Consider the following 23896-nt stretch of genomic DNA (forward strand, 5'->3'; position numbering starts at 1 on the left):
CTTTGAAATAAACAGAATACATGCACAATATTAAATAAAAGTTCAGAAAGGTTCCAGGTCTATATCGTAGTGCTACTAAATGACTTCATTCAGAGCCTGTCCTCAATTCTTCCTCACTTATTCATCATTCACCCATAACGCTGTCATATTTCTAATGCCCGGTGCTCCATGCTTCAGCCTCATGGTCAACCCAGTCTCCTTCAATACAACAGTATCTAGAACATAATCAGTCTCTGTGTTTTTAGTGTCTTGACTGACTCACAGGAGTGTCTGCTGCGGAACCTTTTTTTCGTACCCGCCCCCCACCGGATCTATAGGAGCAGCTAGGTCAGTATGTACTAGTTCAAGTACTGCTTTTGCTCGTGCATCAGGTTCTGTTTCTACTCTGAGCAGATTTCTCTTGTCTGCAGACTTCACAGTTCAGCTGGTAAACTTGGCACCATTTTTGTGGCCATGTCTTATTTTTATTAGCTTTGTCTTCTTGTTGTGACCCTTGTGCTCTCTGCTCCCTGTTATTGCGTTTCTGTCTGTGTTTTTATTCAGAGGCGACTGAATCTACCTGTGACCATGTTGAATGGCTAAAATAATTAATATATAAACGCAGTAATTCTATCCTACACATTTTATATATATATATATATATTTTTGTTTTTTTGTTTTTTTTTGATGCGGTTCTGCTTTTAAAACTGATTCGACACGAACAGTTGAGTCCCTACTTTATAGTCTTTAATATCAGCTCTGTCTTCATCTGAGACGGTTGTTGTGATGCTTGTGCTCTCTGCTCCCTGTTTTGCTGTACAGTACTCTTTCACTGACTGTTTGCGTTTGTCTGTGTTTACTCTGGAGTAACTTGGTGACCACGGAGGAGCGAGATCTCCAGCCGCTCTGCTAGGAGGTCATCAAGCTTGACTGCTGCTGTTGTAGAGGCAGTCCAAATTCTAACTGAAGATGAGGCTGGAGTCTGTTTGTGACTCCTCCAACGATGGCCATCTTAAATCCAGCACTACCGGCATGGCGGACACAGAGGGTTGTTGTCTCCGCTCCTGCACCAGAAAGGGCCTGGGGCCGTCGGCGTGGCCTGGAAAAGCAGAGGACTCCTCCACCACCACAGCTGCTTTTCATCTAAATTTACTGGTGTGAGGTTATCAGTTCTTCAACTTCACATTTTTCCTTAAAATGTTTTTTTTTTTTTTTTTTTTTTTTTTTTTTCTTTTCCCCCTCCAGGAGTCCTGGACATTGCCAACTTTCTCCACTTTTCTCTACCTGATGCAGTGAGGCCCTTAAGGAGCACTGCCACACACTTCTGGACACCACTCGGAAAAAGATAGGACCCTAGATTAGGCAGCTGGATAGTGGGCAGGTAATAATTTACATTATTAACTGAATTTAATAATAATTTTTTCTACTTGTTTTAAACAGGAATATCAGTATCTCAGACAAACCCTGCAGTATGGAGACCGTCTGTCCTCCACATGGTTTATAATTGGAGCTTCAGAAAATCTGCTTTAAAAATCTTATTAGAATTGATATAAATTCTTTTGCTACACCATCATTCAATACTGCTACTCTTAATGATATTCAGGGATTGTGTTGCTGCTGCCTCCATCCTAAGTGTAGAAAAACTGGTAAATGATCATCAACCCAGATTATCAGTGTTATCCTCCTGATTTCAGTGTAAAGCCATTTTCATCTAGATAACGTTTCTGCTCCATCTACAGTTTTTAATCTTAGGCCCACCTTCCCCTTACTGCATGCTCAGCTTCTGGGAGAGGGGTCAGAGTAAATGTGTATTTTTTTAATCTGATCATATTAGTCCAGTTCTTTCATTCTGACACTGGTTACCTGTTAAATTCAGTACAGATTATAAAATACTTCTAACATATGAATCTCTCAGTGGTCTGACCCCACATTATCTGGAGGAACTTCTTACACCTTACAGCCCTCCACGTACACTCCGCTCGCAAGATGCTGGCCTATTATCAGTCCCCTGTATTAGAAAAACCAGTGCAGGAGGAAGAGCGTTCTTTTATAAAGCCCCCAACTTTGGAACAAGCTCCCTGTTAATATCCGGGAGTCAGACACACTCTCAGTCTTTAAATCTAGATGAACAACTTCTCTCTTTACACCAGCTTTCAGAGAACTCTCCAGTTCTGTGTTCTGTCCTGCTCTGATTACAGTTCACCACTGTTCTGTCCTGCTCTGATTACAGGCTTTTTATTACTGTGATTGTGGTTGTGTCTGTAACTATTTCTGCTACAGGTCTCTCACTAAACGTAAAGCTTGTTCTAATCTTCATCTTTTTCTCTCTCTCCCCTCATGTCCTGAGCTGCCTGCCTGGAGTTGCCCTTTTTTGGTTCAGTTCCTGCGTCTTGGTATCAGGCCTGTCCCGCTACTCAGCATGGACTTTAACATAAACACTGAGCAAATGTCCAGCATCTACTCACACTCCTACTTCATAACTGTACATTATTTTTCCTTTTCTTATTATGATACAGTGCTTGAAAGTCGGAGCGGAGCAGAGTTATGATATTCACTACTTCTGCGGTTTTGCTTTTATGCCTTTGAACTCTTCAGCTAGTGTGGACTTGAGTTCTGACCGGTGAAGCTCGGAGATGTCCGTTTTCAAAGAACAGAGAATCTCTTCATCCCTCCATGTCTGATAGCTTAGATGGTGAGGTTGATCTGCTAGGCCTGTTTCTTCCCTTGTATGGAAATTGTCAGATTTTTAGCCATTATACGAACCAGTGAGGAGTTTTTGACTGTAGATCCAAATTAGTGATCTTCTAAAATTTTCCATTGACTACTTAATGTCGTACAGAGCTAAATTTCAGTCTTTTATGGGAGCTTCTGGGAGATGAGTCGAGGCTTCTCAGCTTCACCTCCATTGCCTGAGTCACTTGTGTTTCCATAAGCTTTGTCCAAACTGAAACCGGCGCACCATACAGTGATGTCTGCCTGTGTGTGTTCTTTTAATTGAACGTTAGTTTTTATGTAATCTCTCATGTCCGTTTATATTCAACTCTACAGTGGGACCGGGGAATTCACACGCTTGAAACGTGACCGCTTAAAATGAAGCATCACAACCACAGCTGATTTTCATCTCTTCCAACCAGTTTGAGGTCCTCAGCTTTCATCTGCTTCATTCCTCAAGGAAACCCCTCAGGGGAGTGTTCTCATTGATGGAGATTCTACTGAAAACCACTTAAAAGTATCGAGCCCAAAGAGTAACACCACTGTCTCCTGTTTTCCAGATGCCGTGTCCTGGACTTCGCAAGGCGACTTTCCTTGGATCTACTGTTCTCCTCCTGACGCAGCAAGTTCCTGACATTAGTGAATTTTACATAGTTTTTCTATTTTAATAATCATTTATTCTGTCATTTTTCTGCTTGTATTAAAATTAATTTGGTCAGTGTCTGATCTTCAATATCTGACACCCAGTCAGTAAGTACTGAGGTGCTTTCCTATCTCTCTTTGAAAAGTGTGTACTGTGTTTGTCTCCCTCTGTTTCAGCACCATTTTGAGCATCAGTTTAAGACTCTTGAACCTCTTCTGGAGTCTGATCAACACTTGGAATGGGGGGTACACACCCCTCTCCCCTTGGAATCATCAGCTGCCATTGACTGGTCAGTCTGGGTTTGCTGTTCTTTAACACACTTTGTATGAAGTTTCACAAGCCTGTGTTTAAGCACTTTCCCTGTGTCTGGATAGTAGACTAGGTATGATGGACTGTTCTTGTTGTTCCTACAAAGACTCCCTTTCACATTTTGACTCTAGCTTCTATCTGTCATGTTTGTAAGTGTAGCATGCTGCTCCAAATACTCTCTTCTTTGAAAGGTTATGCTTTCTCTCTGTCAACGTAGAGTCATTGAATACAGGAGAAGAATAGTAGAGAAGCATTGTGTCAAGGGAAGCCCTCTCGTCTCTTCTCCTTCACCGAGAGGGCTTCCCTTGACACAATGCTTCTCTACTATCCTCCTGATGCAGTTACAGTACAGAACTACTGCTCAGAGGCTGTTGCTGTTCCTCTTTTTGTCCTTGTGGGGGCGCTAAAATCCCATTGTTTAACCTCTGGACACGGTCAGAGGCAGGTTAAAGCTGGTGTCCTGCTAGAAGCTTTGAGTGGTAATTATTAGCTTTGTTTCTCCTGCCTGTTGAGCGTCTACACATCTCTCTTTGAAATAAACAGAATACATGCACAGTATTAAATAAAAGTTCAGAAAGGTTCCAGGACTATATTGTAGTGTTACTGTTGAGCGTATACACATCTCTCTTTGAATGAAGTCATGTAGTAGCACTACGATATAGACCTGGAACCTTTCTGAACTTTTATTTAATATTGTGCATGTTTATTTAATGTTGTGCAGGACTGAGTGGCCCTTCCCAGTCACACTGATTTACATGATTTACTTGATTCCACCCATTTATTCTGTCACTTTTCTGCTTGTATTAAAAAGTAATATATCAGTGTCACTCATAGTATCTCAGACAAATCCTGCAGTATTGAGACTGTCATGGTTTGTAATTGTAACGTCGGAAAATCTGCTTTAAAAATCTTATTAGAATTTATATAAATTCTTTCATCTTTCCAAGTACAAGCAGTTCTGCATTGAATTTGGGCTGATAGATAAATATGTGTGTGTGTATGTGTGTGTGTGTGTGTGTTTGTGTGTATACAATGGGGAAAATTTACATAAATTATACACTGGGGCAAAAAAAGTATTTAGTCAGCCACTGATTGTGCAAGTTCTCCTATTTAGAAAGATGAGAGGTCTGTAATTTGGCACCTGTTTGACCTCGTTATCTGTATAAAAGACACCTGTCCACAGCCTCAAACAGTTTGACTCTAAACCTCCAACATGCTTAAGCCAGTACATGTCCAGACCCGTCTGAATTTTGATTGACAGATTGATCCTGCACCTACTGCTGCTTTAATATTTGTAAGGGTTTCATATGAAAGGAGTTCAGGAACAGATATGGTGCCAGTTACATTTTTTTATCTGTGGGTTGACATTCAGAACTGTATCTAATAATGACAAGGAAGTTTGTGGACACAGCTACGTAGCTGCAAATACCTGAAAAAATGATCTTGAAGATTAAATTCAGTTCTAAATTCAAAAGATTCAAACCTTTAATCAATAAACAGATCCTTTAAGACATTTCCTCCTTTTTCTCTCCAAGATGAAAAGGCCTCATCAATGGTAGAGGGAGGGAACGATGTTGTTAATCAGGCTGTATATAGATCATTCATTTAGTGAAGAGGCTCTTTGAATCTGTACGGCAAGGTTTTTTTTTTTTTTTTTTTTTCTTTTTTTGTCAGACTCAGTTCTGAAGTCTTCCACCAGCATTACGTTTACTGCAGGATTAAAGTGGATTCTTAAGACTGACTGATCGAGTTGATTCTTTAAGCGTGGAGAAGCAAATCCCACTACCACAGTTTTGGAGGTTCCACCGAGATCCCAATATTCCTCTGGGTCCAGAGTTTTCAGAGACAGGATCAGAAACCGACAGAGGCGGCCGCCGTGATCCCAATGAGTGATTCTGAGTCAATTCAGGCGCTCTACTGACTCCGAGACTCTGTACCCGAGGTGACTGTAAGTAAATGAATTAGACCGCTTACCTTACGAATTTAGAATAAACGAGAGGAGACGGGACGCCGTATTCTTAGACCTTCAGGTTACTTTAACCCGGATCCTTTTGATATTTTAATTTTCGCATTTGTTTTAGACCATTAACTTTTTGTAGCGATCCGGACTCAAAGGATGAAGATGTCCAAAGCATTGCTTTAAGATCATTTCAGTCTCACAGTTGTCTGAACTGGGAATATCTCAGGATCCAGATTTATTTGAAATTCTAAGATTCGTCTAGAAAGATTCTTAGATGTTGTCTTGAAATATTTTTATTCTCCGGGTTGTTTAAATTTTTCAGGGATCCAAATTTATTACAAATAAAATTTTTAGGACATTTAATTATTCATTACTGTTCAACCTAGAGAATTTTGTAAAGGGATCTGCACTTATTGTTTTAGAAAATTCAAAGATTCTAAAGCAAGGTTTTGGAAATAAATGTTTTTCAGGGCTGTTCAAATTGGACATTTTGAAGATTCTAAGACAAGGGGGTTTATAGTACCCAGAGTTCAGACTATACACGTGACATAATACATAGTTACAGTTATGATTAGTAGCGCTTTATTAGGTATAAAGGTATCTACTATATATAGAGATATATTTATCCCCCCCAGCAAGCAAAACAGCTGATGGGCCTTACCATGCTCAATGTCCTATGTCTACCTGTGACCATGTTGAATGGCTAAAATAATTGACATATAAACACAGTAATCCTATCCTACACATTTTCTATGTATATATAATTTTTTTTCAATGCGGTTCTGCTTTTAAAACTGATTCGACACGAACAGTTGAGTCCCTACTTTATAGTCTTTAATATCAGCTCTGTTTTCATCTGAGACAGTTGTTGTGATGCTTGTGCTCTCTGCTCCCTGTTTTGCTGTACAGTACTCTTTCACTGACCGTTGTTTGCGTTTGTCTGTGTTTACTCTGGAGTAACTTGGTGACCGCTGAGGAGCGAGATCTCCAGACGCTCTGCAAGGAGGTCATCAAGCTTGACTGCTGCTGTTGTAGAGGCAGTCCAAACTCTAACTGAAGATGAGGCTGGAGTCTGTTCGTGACTCCTCCAACGATGGCCATCATTAAATCCAGCACTACCGGCATGGCGGACACAGAGGGTTGTTGTCTCGAGTCCTGCACCAGAAAGGGCCTGGGGCCGTCGGCGTGGCCTGGAAAAGCAGAGGGCTCCTCCACCACCACAGCTGCTTTTCATCTAAATTTACTGGTGAGGTTATCAGTTCTTCAACTTCACCTTTTTCCTTAAAATGGTTTTTTTTTGTTTTTTTTCCCCTCCAGGAGTCCTGGACATTGCCAGCTTTCTCCACTTTTCTCTACATGATGCAGTGAGGCCCTTAAGGAGCACTGCCACACACTTCTGGACACCACTCGGAAAAAAACAGGACCCTAGATTAGGCAGCTGGATAGTGGGCAGGTAATAATTTACATTATTAACTGAATTTAATTATCATTTTTTCTGCTTGTTTTAAACAGGAATATCAGTTTCTCAGACTAACCCTGCAGTATGGAGACTGTCTGTCCTCCACATGGTTTATAATTGGAGCTTCAGAAAATCTGCTTTAAAAATCTTATTAGAATTGATCTAAATTCTTTTGCTACACCATCATTCAATACTACTACTCTTAATGATATTCAGGGATTGTGTTGCTGCTGCCTCCATCCTAAGTGTAGGAAAACTGGTAAATGATCATCAACCCAGATTATCAGTGTTATCCTCCTGATTTCAGTGTAAAGCCATTTTCATCTAGATAACGTTTCTGCTCCATCTACAGTTTTTAATCTTAGGCCCACCTTCCACTCACTGCATGCTCAGCTTCTGGGAGAGGGGTCAGAGTAAATGTGTCGTTTTCAATGAGGGAAGTCCTCTCCTCTTTCATAGCTTCAACCCAGAATGTTGATTTAGTTGAATCTCTTTAAAGCTCTGTGGTTCATTACAGACCCTGTAGCAGTAGTCAGTGTTGGTCAGTGTCTGATCTCCAATATCTGAATCAGTCAGCTAAGTACTGAGGTGCGTTCCTCTCCCTCTTTGGGGAGTGTGTGCTATCACTCAGTAGCTTTTATGATTTCATCCTTAGTTTTTAGGAAGTTCGCAGGCTGCACCTGAGTAATCCTCAGTAAACACCAGATTGATCTCTTGATCAAATACACAACTTTAGCTTGTACGTTATTTTACATCTCTGCACCGCTGTCTTACTGAAGTACTTCTGGCTTAGTAGCTCTGGCTTAGTAGCTTAGTAGTAAACTTCAAGGTTTGTAGCTTTTCTCTGAATGATGACTTTTTCTAGACTGAGTTGAATGGAGGCAGTCCCTTCACAATATAACAGGTTCCACTTGTAGCGTGCACTCGCCATTTTGTGCTGTCATTTGTACTTTGTACATTTCGCGAAAGCATTTGTTTTTGTCTATTTATTCAGCGAACTGCTTCTCTGTGGGTCAGACCCAGTTTAGCAAACTGAGCTGGATGATATGCGCTTGCAGATTAGTAGTATTTCCACCCTTTGTGGTGATCAGTTTTCTATATAGACTACTTGTAACACTGTTCACATCTAACTGTTCTCCGTGTTCGTCTGGTTATAAACCAAAATATTGCCAAACTGCTGCAGTGACTCCCTTCTTCTTCAGTTGTTCATTTGCATGTACCCAGCATTCTTTAACCACATCTCTACTTTCTAATCTTTAAGTCGTGTTTTAAAAAGTTAATTTGTAGCTGTAGTTGATTTTATATTTATGATGCAAAATTAGAATTTTTACTCCGTGTAGTCATGCAGAATACAAAACAATCTTTTATTAAAGCTGAATCATCCTATTTCTCCTTTCTAATATATAATAACTAAAACTGCCCTGGATTCACTTTCAGTACTGTGAACATCTGCACATCACCTGCAGTCATAAACTGTTATTCTTGCTGACCATTAGTAGTAATGATTATGATCTACTCCCTTTAACTAACTGTAACCCTTTAGCAACCACCTTCTGCTGTTTCGATGTGGTCCTGCTTTGAAAGCTTGACACGTGATTCAACACAGAGCAGCAAGTGACCGTCACTACTTTATAGTCTTTAATATCAGCTCTGTCTTCATCTTCATCACAGTCTCCCTCACTCCTCCATGTCTATATAATAGACTTAACCCTTTTGGCTGCGTCTGGTCCTCTTGCACAGAGATGCTTTACTTGAGCCGTCTGGGGTCCGCTAGGTCAGTATGTACTAGTACTGCTTTTGCTCATGGATCAGGTTCTGTTTCTACTTTGAGCAGATTTTAATTCATTAATATTTTAGTTCATATGTCTGTTTATATTCATCTCGTTCTGCTCTGGTCTACAGTGGCACCAGGGAGTTGACACGCTTGAAACGTTACTGCATGTCAATGACGCAACAGAGCTTTGTTTTAAGCAGTCACGTGGTCGCCTGCATTTTGTGCAGTACTCTCTTACTGACTGTCGTTTGTGTTTCTGTCTCTGTTTTATTCTGGAGGAACATGGCGACTGCAGAGGAACGAGCTCTCCAGACAGAGGTCAACCAATTGATGGAGATTCTACTGAAAACCACTTAAAAGTATCAAGCCCAAAGAGTAATACCGCGGTCTACTGTTTTCCAGATAGCGTGTCCTGGACTTCCCTTGGCACTGCGGCAGCGTGATGCCTTCGGCGCAATCATTGTCTACTATTCTCCTCCCATCGCAGTGAGTTCCTGATGTTAGTGAACTGAATAGTTGGCAGGTAAGTAATTTTACATAGTTTTTTTATTTTAATAATCATTTATTGTCATTTCTCTGCTTGTATTAAAATTATTTCAGTATTTCTCATAGTATCTCAGACAAACCCTGCAGTATCGAGACTGTCTTTAACAACCTTATTAGAATTGAGACAAATTCTTTGAATGCACCAACACTATTCAGAGATTGTTGCTGCTGCCATTCTAAGTGTAGGAAAACTGGTAAATTAGTATTATCCTCTTGATATCAGTGTGTTTGTAAACCAATGGGGAGCTGGGTTCGGTCAAGTCATTTTAATCCAGATAATCATGCAACATGTTCAGCTTCTGGGAGAGCGGTCAGAGTAAATGTCATTTTCAGTGAGAGAAGTCCTCTCCTCTTTCATGGCGTCAACTCAGAACTGTGGCTTTAAAGCTCTGTGGTACATTACAGACCCTGTAGCAGTGGTCAGTTCTGATCAGTGTCTGATCTTTAAAGTACTGAGGTGCTTTCCTATCTCTCTTTGAAAAGTGTGTGCTATGTCTGTCTCCCTCTGTTTGAGCAGAATCTTGAGCATCAGTTTAAGACTCTTGAACCTCTTCTGGAGTCTGATCAACACTGTTGGCTGTTGGAATGGGGGGTACACACCTCTCACCTTGGGATCATCAGCTGTAATTGGCTGGTCAGTCTGGGTTTGCTGTTCTTTAACACACTTTGCTTAAACATAGGCTTGTGAAATTGCATGCACTTTCCCTGTGTCTTGATAGTAGACTAGGTATGATGGACTGTTCTTGTCGTACCTACAAAGACTCCCTTTCACATTTTGACTCTAGCTTCTATCTGTCATGTTTGTAAGTGTAGCATGCTGCTCAAAATACTCTCCTCTTTGAAAGGTTAGGCTTTCTCTCTGTCAGCGTAGAGTCATTGAATACAGGAGAAGCATTGTGTCAAGGGAAGCCCTCTCGTCTCCTCTCCTGCACCGAGAGGGCTTCCCTTGACACAATGCTTCTCTACTATTCTTCTCCTGATGCAGTGAGTTAAAGTACAGAACTACTGCTCAGAGGCTCTTGCTATTCCTCTTTTTGTCCTTGTGGGGGCGCTAAAACCCCATAGTTTAACCTGTGGACACGGTCAGAGGCAGGTTAAAGCTGGTGTCCTGCTAGAAGCTTTGAGTGGTAATTATTAGCTTTGTTTCTCCTGCCTGTTGAGCGTCTACACATCTCTCTTTGAAATAAACAGAATACATGCAATAAATAAATAAAATAAATAAATAAAAGTTCAGAAAGGTTCCAGGTCTATATCGTAGTGCTACTAAATGACTTCATTCAGAGTCTTTATTCTTCAGCCTGTCCTCAATTCTTCCTCACTTATTCATCATTCACCCATAACGCTGTCATATTTCTAATGCCCGGTGCTCCATGCTTCAGCCTCATGGTCAACCCAGTCTCCTTCAATACAACAGTATCTAGAACATAATCAGTCTCTGTGTTTTTAGTGTCTTGACTGACTCACAGGAGTGTCTGCTGCGGAACCTTTTTTTCGTACCCACCCCCACTGGATCTATATGAGCAGCTAGGTCAGTATGTACTAGTTCAAGTACTGCTTTTGCTCGTGCATCAGGTTCTGTTTCTACTCTGAGCAGATTTCTCTTGTCTGCAGACTTCACAGTTCAGCTGGTAAACTTGGCACCATTTTTGTGGCCATGTCTTATTTTTATTAGCTTTGTCTTCTTGTTGTGACCCTTGTGCTCTCTGCTCCCTGTTATTGCGTTTCTGTCTGTGTTTTTATTCAGAGACAAAGAGGGTTGTCGCCTCCACTCCTGCACCTGAGTGTCTGTGTGGGACCTCGGCTCTTCACCTGCTCCGTCACCGAGGACAACTCCTCAGGGCGGTGTTCTCACTGTTGGAGATTCTTCTGTAAAACACTGAAAAGTTTTGACCCTAAAGAGTAATGCCACGGTCTCTGTTTTCCAGGTGCCCGTGTCTTGGACGTCACCAGGTGGCTTTGGCACCATCGTTCTCCACTATTCTCCTCCTGATGCAGCGTGGCCCTGAAGAAGCACTGCCATCTGCTTCTGGACACTTTTCAAGAAAAAGCCAGACGCCGGCATTGTCGTCTTCGGCCCCCTGCCCACTTACAGATGAGTGAGCGAGCAGTTTCCCCAGCTCTTCTCGCTCCACTGCTGGCTGTGGGACAGGTCCGTCTGCGCTGAGTATATAGAGAACTGGGAGAGCTTTCAGCTGCGTCCGGTTCTCGAACACAGAGATGAGCTTCACCTGAGCCGCCTGGGGTCCATCGTTCTCTCCGGGAACATCAAGAAGGTGTCAGGCCAGGACTGACTAACCCTTCCCAGTCACACTGTCAGGTTAGTGAACTGCATAGCTGGCAGGTAAGTGATTTACTTGATTCCACCCATTTATTCAGTCACATTTCTGCTTGTATTAAAAAGTAAGTCATGGATCAGTGTCATCCATAGTATTTCAGACAGATCCTGCAGTTTTGAGACTGTCATGGTTTATTGTAACGTCGGAAAATCTGCTTTAAAAATCTTATTAGAATTTATAGAAATTCTTCCATTCTTTCCGAGTACAAGTGTTTAAACATGTAGATGAGGAGTTATCTACAATATTTTACCACCATTCAGTAAATATATTGATGGACAGATGGGTCCTGCACCTACTGCTGCTTTAATACTTGTAAGGGTTTCATATGAAATGAGTTCAGTAACAGATATGGTGCCAGTTACATTTTTTTATCTGTGGGTTGATGTTCAGAACTGTATCTAATGACGAGGAAGTTTGTGGACACAAAACTACGTAGCTGCAAATACCTGAAAAAATGAGCTTGAAGATTAAATTCAGTTTAAGTTCAAAAGATTCAAACCTTTGATCAATAAACAGATCCTTTAAGACATTTCCTCCTTTTTCTCTCCACGATGAAAAGGCCTCATCAATGGTAGAGGGAGTGAAGCTTGTTGTTCATCAGGCTGTATATAGATCATTCATTTAGTGAAAAGACTCTGTTCTGAAGTCTTCCACCAGCGTTACGTTTACTGCAGGATTAAAGTGTTGCTCTACATTCCTAAGACTGACTGATCGAGTTGATTCTTTAATCACGGAGAAGCAAATCCCACTACCACAGTTTTGGAGGTTCCACCGAGATCCCAGTATTCCTCTGGGTCCAGAGTTTTCAAAGACAGGATCAGAAAACGACAGAGGCGGCCGCCGTCATCCCAATGAGTGATTCTGAGTCAATTCAGGCGCTCTACTGACTCCGAGACTCTGTACCCGAGGTGACTATAAGTAAATTAATTAGAACGCTTACCTTACCAATTTCTAATAAACTGGAGGAGACGGGACGCCATATTCTTAGACCTTCAGGTTACTTTAACCTGGATCCCTTTTGATATTTTAATTTTCACATTTGTTTTAGACCATTGACTTTTTGCAGCGATCCGGACTCAAAGGACGACTATGTCCAAAGCATTGCCTTAAGATCATTTCAGTCTCGGGATCCAGATTTGTTTTAAATGGGAAGATTCTAAGATATTGTCTTGTAATATTTTGATTCTCAGGGTTGTTTAAACCAGAGAATCTTTTAGTGATCCAGAGTTTTTTGGAGATTTTTTTTTAAGATTTTAGGATATTTCATTCTCAGTATTGCTTAACCTAGAGAATTTTGTAAAGGGATGTGTACAGTACTGTCTCACTGACCGTCGTTTGTGTTTGTCTTTGTGTGTACTCTGGAGGAACATGGTGACCGTGGAGGGACGAGATCTCCAGACGCTCTGCAGGGAGGTCGTCAAGCTTGACTGACAGATCCAGCTTCTGTTGTAGAGGCAGTCCCAACTGCGCCGATGGGATATGGCCGCAGGGTCATTGTCTCAACTCCCGCACTGGAAAGGGACCCTGGAGCATCAGCCAAGGGTTTCTCCACCACAGTTGATTTTCAACTCAGCTTACCGGTTCAATGTCCTCAGCTCTTCTTCTCATTCACCTGCTCAGTCACTGAGGACAACTTCTCAGGGCGGTGTTCTCATTGTTGAAGATTCTACTTTAAAACACTGAAAAGTTCAACGAGTAACACCACAATCTCCTTTTTTTCAGGTGCCCGTGTCCTGTACATTGTCCGGCAGCTTCAGCACAATCATTCGGACATTATGGACACCATTTGAAAGAAGACACCCGGATCAACGTCTTCGTCTATCGTTCTCTTCGGGAACGTCAAGAAGGTGCTATGCCAGGACTGACTGGCCCTTCCCAGTCAGGATAGTGAAATGGATAGTGGGCAGGTAAGTGATTTACTCGATTCCACCAATTTTTGGTCATTTCTCTGCCTGTATTAAAAAGTAACATCAGTTTCACACAAGTATCTCAGACAAACCCTGCGGTATCGAGACTGTCTGTGCCCCGTGTGGTTTGTAATTGTAACATCAGCAAGTTCGCTTTTAAAAAATTGAGTAAAAGCAGTTCTCTTGTTGAGTTTGGGCTGTTAAATATACGATCTCTAGCTCCTAAAGCAGTGATTGTCAATGAGGTACTCAAACGTCTCTGCATCAATATACTCGTCAACACTGAAGATCAAGTCTCCTGACTGAATTTGCCTCCTGTATGCTGAATTTACTATTTGAATAAACGCCATTTCAAACCTGAGAGAAATTCTGGTTTCCTGAGTCAGAGAAGTCAGTAAGTCAGTCTCTGAAACAAGGGAAGTGTATCTGTTACTGCTGTTGTAACCTTTAGCCTCTCTGAAAAGAGAGAAGTTTTGTCACTTGTAAAATCTAGCGTTTTGTGGCTGTTACCATCTCTGTTTCTGAGAAGTTTGTTGTTTTGGTAGTTTGGGTGTTTGTCACGTCACCTCATGATTTTAAAAGGCCAAAATGCTCAGAAAAATGCTAAAGTACTAAAACAAGACTAGGGGTATAAACTTGGGCATTTGAAGTTTAAGCTGGAGAAAGCTGCGGGAAAGATCCTAGAGTTAACCAGCGAATGTAAAAAGCATGAAACAGCTGCACTGAATGCCCACAAAATGTGTAAAAGGCTCCAACAATGAACAGTTGCGCCAGCATCAACCTCCAGCTGTAGCCTCTTCTCTAGGTCAGTCATGCAACACGCTAGATTGTGTAGGACTTGAGTTCCACTCAGATGGATCAGAATCCTGCACTTTTACAACCACTATACGATCTGCTTTTATCCCTGGGCAACATGCCCCTCTTATGCACACAGACACAACCAATGCTTTTGCAAATTTGAAATCAGCCTTGATATCTGCACCTTTGTGATCCAAGCAAGCCTGTCTGGGCATGAAGACGCTGGTTTTATGACCTACTGTCTAAATCAGCAACATGGTGGTATGCAGCGTCCAGCTTATTCAGCTAAGTTGGATTCTGTAGCATGTGAAATGGGTCTATATTGAAGAGCAGTACAGGCCACTTATCTGGCACTGTTGTAATTTGCGGCGCAGGCGCTAGAGCAGAGTGTCCCAGTGAAATGTCCTCATTCTGTGTCGGCACTGCTGAACAATGGCCGTGTGTTCTCAGTAACAGCCTCCAGATGGGGCAACTGGCTTACACTTTTGACAGTTTTGAAGATATCAACACTGGGCATCACCATAACAGCCTCTTCTAAGGGACAGACAGTGTCCCTTGTATGCTTTCTTTGTGTGTTCTACAGAACCACACAGAACCACAGTAGGAACATACTGGCTCTGTGGAACAACTGCGTGGTCTGAATTGCTCTGTAGATTTAATGGCAGATGCACCCTTGCATACCTGTATCCATCCATAAGAGGTAAACGAGAAAAACTAAGCCTGACAGCTGGCAGCACTGACCAGAGTGGCACCTGTATTCCAGGTTTAACTTGTCAGCAGATAGCTCTCTAGGAGATGTAATTCCATAATATGGTGTCATCCCTGTCAATCCCTGAATCAGGTCCGTACCCTTACAAGACAAATGGAGCAACTGATAAATAACACTGCTTTTGCGTTGAGCAACATCAGCTTAGCTTTAGCCTCCCACAGAATGATGATTCTGCAGAACCTCATTGCTCTGGACTATCTACTATCCAGCCAAGGTGGAACTTGCTCACTAGTAGGTCCTGAAAGCTGCACTGATGTTATGAATCCTAGGAAAGACATTTCAATTCAATTTGCATGACCATGTATCAAACATGCCAGAAAGGCCCAAGAAGTCCATGTGGCCAAGTATCAGAATTATTCATAACGTTGTAGAGATGGGCCTTGTTCTATTTTGCAGCGTAACAGGTATTGTAACTTTTTTTTTTTTTTTTTGATTTCTCATTGTACGTATGTTTCATATTTGTTCTCTTACTCCTTTGTGTTGTCTCTAGGGGGGTGTTTGCTCCGGCTCTGTAGGCGATCCTGGGGTTTTCTGATTGGCCCACAGTAATCTCTCTTTCTTGTGTCTAAGATTACCAGTCTTTACCCTCAGTACTTGGGGCTTGGCGTTTACAATACTGAAACTCAGCTGCTTTCTAAGATCTGTTACCCAAGTTTATCAAGACATTTTGCTCGTCTCTCCCCATCGAAATAATCATCTGCTATTGACTGGTCTAGTCTGGGTAGCGGAAGCCTTCAAAGATTATAAACGTCTTACTGAGTGAGTTAACCCAGGCTCCCTAATTATTATTAAATTAAAATATTAGAAAAGATTCCTTTTCAATCCTGTGACTAAACTTACCAACCGTAAAACACAAACTAGATCAGATATCCCTGCTGAAATTAGTAGCAGCGACTGATACATTGGAGAATATTAGACTAAAAATCCAATATCCGTCCCAAACCACAGCGGTAGACAATGAAGAATGCTGCTCCAGCTCCTGTACCTACAGTACTTTAGAACTCCTCTAAATCCACATCATGTACAGTATATTAGATCCGGTACCAACACCGTTGTTTAAAGAGCTTTGGGACATTTGTTGTGAAAGACTCTATATAAATAAAGTCTGAATTGAATTGGCAGTGTGACTCCTTCAGTACCTTCATTCTCTACTATTGGCCCCCGATGCAGCAAGGTCCTGAAGGAACACTGCTGCACGCTTCTGGACATAGTCTTCTGCCCCCTTCCCACCTACCGATGAGTGAGCGAGCCGTTTACCCAGCTCTTTGACCTCCACTGCTGACTGTGGGATGGATGCGTTGGAAAGTGGGCAGGTGAGTGATTTACATGATTTACTGGATTTTATAATCATTTATTCTGTCATTTCTCTGCTTGTTTTAAAAAGTAATATCAGTGTCCCTCATAGTATCTCAGACAGACCCTGCAGTATGGAGTGTCTGTCCTCCGCATGGTTTGTAATTGGAGCTTCAGAAAATCTGCTTCTTTTGCTACAACACAATCATTCAATACTACTACTCCATGATATTCGGGGATTGTGTTGCTGCTGCCGTCCTAAGGGTAGGAAAACTGGTAAATGATCATCAACCCAGATTATCAGTATCATCCTCCTGATTTCAGTCTAAAGCCATTTTCATCTAGATAACGTTTTAGACTTGCCTTTTAACAGTTTGAGACTCTTGAACCTCTTCTGGAGTCTGATCAACGCTGTTGGCTGTTGGAATGGGGGGTACACACCCCTCTCCCCTTGGGATCATCAGCTGTCATTGACTGGTCAGTCTGGGTTTGCTGTTCTTTAACACACTCTGTATGAAATTTCACAAACCTGTGTTTAAGCACTTTCCCTGTGTCTGGATAGTAGACTAGGTATGATGGACTGTTCTTGTCGTACCTACAAAGACTCCCTTTCACATTTTGACTTTAGCTTCTATCTGTCATGTTGGTAAGTGTAGCATGCTGCTCCAAATACTCTCTTCTTTGAAAGGTTAGGCTTTCTCTCTGTCAACGTAGAGTCATTGAATACATATATATAGCTGCTGAGGTCTCACGCCTTATCCCCTGCTTACAGAGCAATGACTGTAAATCTGTTGCTGTGAACTCTGAACCATTATGTGAACAAATACATTATACTGATCCATATGGAGACGAATCGGCCAAACATCACTCAGTAGCTTTAACTGTTCCACCCTTAGATTTCAGGAAGTTCACAGCCTGCATCTGAGTAATCCTCAGTAAATGTCTGAGTGGATCTCCAACCCTGGATCTGTCCAAAAGCTCCTTAAAATAGTACCCTCATTTAATATTCACCAAGCTTCAGCCGCATTGGTCAGTATATAATGCGGAGTCTCAGCCAATCAGGAGCCTCTGCTGTAAAGCAGCAGCGTGGTCTTGCAGCAGTGTGCAGGGCGAACGAGCCGGTGTGACCGAGCTCTGTAGCTCCTCTGGAAGATTGACCTTTAGAAACTGCTCAAGCTGTGTGGCTGTGGGTGCCTTTAATTTTGAGTCTGAGACACAAAGTAAGCTGCTGTTCATTTAGTTTGGGAATGGCTTAGTTCTGTTGCTATGCTAGCTTTCTCCTTAGCAATGTAGCTTCAGTGTTTACCTATTTATTACTGAATCTTCATGGTTTGTTATTTCTTCACATGTTTCACGCTACTGAGCTGTTTTAGGTTAGTATGGATGGTGTAATTCTGTGGATATGTGCTAAATTTGTGTTCTTACTCAACGTCCTGGTGTTTATTGAACTACTGCTCAGAGGTTGTTGCTGTTCCTCTTTTTGTCCTTGTGGGGGCGCTAAAACCCCATAGTTTAACCTGTGGAAATGGTCAGAGGCAGGTTAAAGCTGGTGTCTTGCTAGAAGCTTTGAGTGGTAATTATTAGCTAAATAGAATTCACAGTTCAGTTTATCAATCTTACTCTTGATTTTAATGCTCTCTACTGCATAATGAAAAACAGCATGAAATCCTTGTTTACTGTAATTATGATGAGTTTAAATATTGTGATACATTAAAACAATCACCGCTGTGATCATTGACCACATTCAGGCAAAAAAGCCTATTGTATTCTTTAATGGTGAACTTGGTACCACTTTGTGGCTGTCTTCTTTTTATTAGCTTTGTCTTCTGAGCTGTCTGACTTCGTAGAGAACTGGGAGAGCTTTTGGCTCTGTCCGGTCCTCTAACACAGAGGTGAGCTTCACCTGAGCCGCCTGGGGTCCATCGTTCACTCCGGGGACATCAAGAATGTGCCAGGCCAGGACTGACTGGCCCTTCTCAGTCACACTGTCAGGTTAGTGAACTGCATAGTTGGCAGGTAAGTGATTTACAGGATTTACTTGATTCCACCCATTTATTCGGTCTCTTTTCTGTTTGTATTAAAAAGTAATAAATCAGTGTCACTCATAGTATCTCAGACAAATCCTGCAGTATTGAGACCGTCATGGTTGGTAATTGTAACGTCGGAAAATCTGCTTAAAAAAATCGTATTAGAATGTATATAAATTCTTCCATCTTTCCGAGTACAAGCAGTTCTGCATTGAATTTTAACTGTTAAATATACAATCTCTAGCCCCTAAAGCAGTCATTGTTAATGAAGTTATGATTACTAACCGCTGTAGTTCACTAGATCTCTGTGAAACTAAATCAAGGGTGTATGTATGTTTATTAGATTGGTGGGGGGTCATAAAATCTGTTCACACAGGATCCCCTGGAAGCTGAGTCTTTTTGTATTTATGATAAACTTAAAGCTCTAACTGTAAAAATACAGGTAAGTTCTGAATATGAAGTTATAAAAGCACATACAAGTGTCCAAAGAAACACAAAGGGTAAGAGAGTAAATGTAAATGACTGCAGAATTTTAAATAGTGAAATAGATTTAAACTGGGTGCTAACCAGCCAATTAATCCTCAGAGTCCATATTGTCTATTTAAGTCAAGACAGGTTGCCAAGTAGTATTAAATTTACCACTGCACCCAATTTTAGGTAGGAGTAATCTTGAAGTAATCTAAGCAGTCTTAGCCGGCACCTTTTGAACAAGATTTCCCCAGATAAAACCCTTGAGGAGTCACCCCGAATACTGCTGAAGTAGGGGAAGGTGAATCGGCTGTTTGAAAACTCCTGAAAAGAAAAAAACATAATTCCAAAAGACCGTCATTTTTAGACAAAACCAGAACGTGTGCCTGTGTTGTTGATTCTGTTTGACCTCTATCTTCCATTAGATTCATGTTTTAAACAAATTCTGCCAGCCTTGCCTTAGTCCAGTGTGAGGAATGCACTATTTTAAACTGAATTATAATGTTTTAAACATATAGATGAGAAGAGTTATCTACAATATTTTACCACCATTCAGTAAATATATTGATTGACAGATGGATCCTGCACCTACTGCTGCTTTAATACTTGTAAGGGTTTCATATGAAAGGAGTTCAGTAACAGATATGGTGCCAATTAAATTTTTTATCTGTGGGTTGACCTTCAGAACCTTATCTAATAATGACGAGGAAGTTTGTGGACACAAAACTACGTAGCTGCAAATACCTGAAAAAATGAGCTTGAAGATTAAATTCAGTTCTGAGTTCAAAAGATTCAAACCTTTGATCAATAAACAGATCCTTTAAGACGTTTCCTGCTTTTTCTCTCCAAAATGAAAAGGCCTCATCAATGGAAGAGGGAGTAAAGCTTGTTGTTCATCAGGCTGTATATAGATCATTCATTTGGTGAAAAAACTCAGTTCTGAAGTCTTCCACCAGCGTTATGTTTACTGCAGGATTAAAGTGTTTCTCTACATTCCTAAGACTGACTGATCGAGTTGATTCTTTAATCACGGAGAAGCAAATCCCACTACCTCAGCTTTGGAGGTTCTACTGAGATCCCAATATTCCTCTGGGTCCAGAGTTTTCAGAGACAGGATCAGAAACCGACAGAGGCGGCCGCCGTCATCCCAATGAGTGATTCTGAGTCAGTTCAGGCACTCTACTGACTCTGAGACTCTGTACCCGAGGTGACTGTAAGTAAATGAATTAGACCGCTTGCCTTACTTAAAATAAACAGGAGGAGACGGGACGCCGTATTCTTAGACCTTCAGGTTACTTTAACATGGATCCCTTTGATATTTTAATTTTCACATTTGTTTTAGACCATTGACTTTATGTAGCGATCCGGACTCAAAGGATGAAGATGTCCAAAGCATTGCCTTAAGATAATTTCAGTCTCACAGTTGTCTGAACTGGGAATATCTCAGAATCTTTCTAGAATCTTAGAATTTAAAATAAATCTGGATCCTAAGATATTGTCTTGAAATATTTTTATTCTCAGGGTTGTTTAAATCAGGGATCCAAATCTATTACAAATTAAGTTTTTAGGACATTTAATTATTCATTACTGTTCAACCTAGAGAATTTTGTAAAGGGATCTGCACTTATTTTTTTAGAAAATTCAAAGATTCTAAAGCAAGGTTTTGGAAATAAATGTTTTTCAGGGCTGTTCAAATTAGACATTTTGAAGGTTCTAAGACAAGGGGGTTTATAATACCCAGAGTTCAGACTATACACGTGACATTAATACATAGTTACAGTTATGATTAGTAGCGCTTTATTAAGTATAAAGGTATCTACTATATATAGAGATATATTTATCCCCCCCAGCAAGCAAAACAGCTGATGGGCCTTACCATGCTCAATGTCCTATGTCTACCTGTGACCATGTTGTGACATATATATATATATAATTTTTTTTTTTTTTTTGATGCGGTTCTGTTTTTAAAACTGATTCGACACAAACAGTTGAGTCCCTACTTTATAGTCTTTAATATCAGCTCTGTCTTCATCTGAGACGGTTGTTATGATGCTTGTGCTCTCTGCTCCCTGTTTTGCTGTACAGTACTCTTTCACTGACCGTTGTTTGCGTTTGTCTGTGTTTACTCTGGAGTAACTTGGTGACCGCGGAGGAGCGAGATCTCCAGCCGCTCTGCTAGGAGATCATCAAGCTTGACTGCTGCTGTTGTAGAGGCAGTCCAAACTCTAACTGAAGATGAGGCTGGAGTCTGTTCGTGACTCCTCCAACGATGGCCATCTTAAATCCAGCACTACCGGCATGGCGGACACAGAGGGTTGTTGTCTCGAGTCCTGCACCAGAAAGGGCCTGGGGCCGTCGGCGTGGCCTGGAAAAGCAGAGGGCTCCTCCACCACCACAGCTGCTTTTCATCTAAATTTACTGGTGTGAGGTTATCAGTTCTTCAACTTCACCTTTTTCCTTAAAATGTTTTTTTTTTTTTTTTTTTTTTTTTTTTTTTTTTTTCCTCCAGGAGTCTTGGACATTGCCAGCTTTCTCCACTTTTCTCTACATGATGCAGTGAGGCCCTTAAGGAGCACTGCCACACACTTCTGGACACCACTAGGAAAAAGACAGGACCCTAGATTAGGCAGCTGGATAGTGGGCAGGTAATAATTTACATTATTAACTGAATTTAATAATCATTTTTTCTGCTTGTTTTAAACAGGAATATCAGTTTCTCAGACTAACCCTGCAGTATGGAGACCGTCTGTCCTCCACATGGTTTATAATTGGAGCTTCAGAAAATCTGCTTTAAAAATCTTATTAGAATTGATCTAAAATCTTTTGCTACACCATCATTCAATACTGCTACTCTTAATGATATTCAGGGATTGTGTTGCTGCTGCCTCCATCCTAAGTGTAGGAAAACTGGTAAATGATCATCAACCCAGATTATCAGTGTTATCCTCCTGATTTCAGTGTAAAGCCATTTTCATCTAGATAACGTTTCTGCTCCATCTACAGTTTTTAATCTTAGGCCCACCTTCCCCTCACTGCATGCTCAGCTTCTGGAAGAGGGGTCAGAGTAAATGTGTCATTTTCAATGAGGGAAGTCCTCTCCTCTTTCATAGCTTCAACCCAGAATGTTGATTTAGTTGAATCTCTTTAAAGCCATGTGGTTCATTACAGACCCTGTAGCAGTAGTCAGTGTTGGTCAGTGTCTGATCTCCAATATCTGAATCAGTCAGCTAAGTACTGAGGTGCGTTCCTCTCTCTCTTTGGAGAGCGTGTACTATCACTCAGTAGCTTTAATGATTTCATCCTTAGTTTTTAGGAAGTTCGCAGGCTGCACCTGAGTAATCCTCAGTAAACGCCAGTTTGATCTCTTGATCAAACGCACAACTTTAGCTTGTACGTTATTTTACATCTCTGCACGCTGTCTTACTGAAGTACTTATGGCTTAGTAGCTCGAATTGAGACTTGAAGGTTTGTAGCATTTCTCTGAATGATGACTTTTTCTAGACTGAGTTGAATGGAGGCAGTCCCTTCACAATATAACGGGTTCCACTTGTAGCGTGCACTCGCCATTTTGTGCTGTCATTTGTACTTTGTACATTTCGCGAAAGCATTTGTTTTTGTCTATTAATTCAGCGAACTGCTTCTCTGTGGGTCAGACCCAGTTTAGCAAACTGAGCTGGATGATGAGATGTGTTTGCAGATTAGTAGTATTTCCACCCTTTGTGGTGATCAGTTTTCTATATAGACTGCTTGTAACACTGTTCACATCTAACGGTTCTCCGTGTTCATCTGGTTATAAACCAAAATATTGCCAAACTGCTGCAGTGACTCCCTTCTTCTTCAGTTGTTCATTTGCATGTACCCAGCATTCTTTAACCACATCTCTACTTTCTAATCTTTAAGTCGTGTTTTAAAAAGTTAATTTGTAGCTGTAGTTGATTTTATATTTATGATGCAAAATTAGAATTTTTACTCCATGTAGTCATGCAGAATACAAAACAATCTTTTATTAAAGCTGAATCATCCTATTTCTCCTTTCTAATATATAATAACTAAAACTGCCCTGGATTCACTTTCAGTACTGTGAACATCTGCACATCACCTGCAGTCATAAACTGTTATTCTTGCTGACCATTAGTAGTGATGATTATGATCTACTCCCTTTAACTAACTGTAACCCTTTAGCAACCACCTTCTGCTGTTTGACACGTGATTCAACACAGAGCAGCAAGCGACCGTCACTACTTTATAGTCTTTAATATCAGCTCTGTCTTCATCTTCATCACCGTCTCCCTCACTCTTCCATGTCTATATAATAGACTTAACCCTTTCGCCTGCGTCTGGTCCTCTTGCACAGAGATGCTTTACTTGAGCCGTCTGGGGTCCGCTAGGTCAGTATGTACTAGTACTGCTTTTGCTCATGGATCAGGTTCTGTTTCTACTTTGAGCAGATTTTAATTAATTAATATTTTAGTTCATATATCTGTTTAAATTCATCTCGTTCTGCTCGGGTCTACAGTGGCACCAGGGAGTTGACACGCTTGAAACGTTACTGCATGTCAATGACGCAACAGAGTCACGTGGTCGCCTGCATTTTGTGCAGTACTCTCTTACTGACTGTCGTTTGTGTTTCTGTCTCTGTTTTATTCTGGAGGAACATGGCGACTGCAGAGGAACGAGCTCTCCAGACAGAGGTCAACCAATTGATGGAGATTCTACTGAAAACCACTTAAAAGTATCAAGCCCAAAGAGTAATACCGCGGTCTACTGTTTTCCAGATAGCGTGTCCTGGACTTCCCTTGGCACTGCGGCAGCATGATGCCTTTGGCGCAATCATTGTCTACTATTCTCCTCCCATCGCAGTGAGTTCCTGATGTTAGTGAACTGAATAGTTGGCAGGTAAGTAATTTTACATAGTT

The sequence above is a fragment of the Salminus brasiliensis genome, chromosome 24, assembly GCF_030463535.1.
Source record: "Salminus brasiliensis chromosome 24, fSalBra1.hap2, whole genome shotgun sequence".
NCBI classification, from domain to species: domain Eukaryota; kingdom Metazoa; phylum Chordata; class Actinopteri; order Characiformes; family Bryconidae; genus Salminus; species Salminus brasiliensis.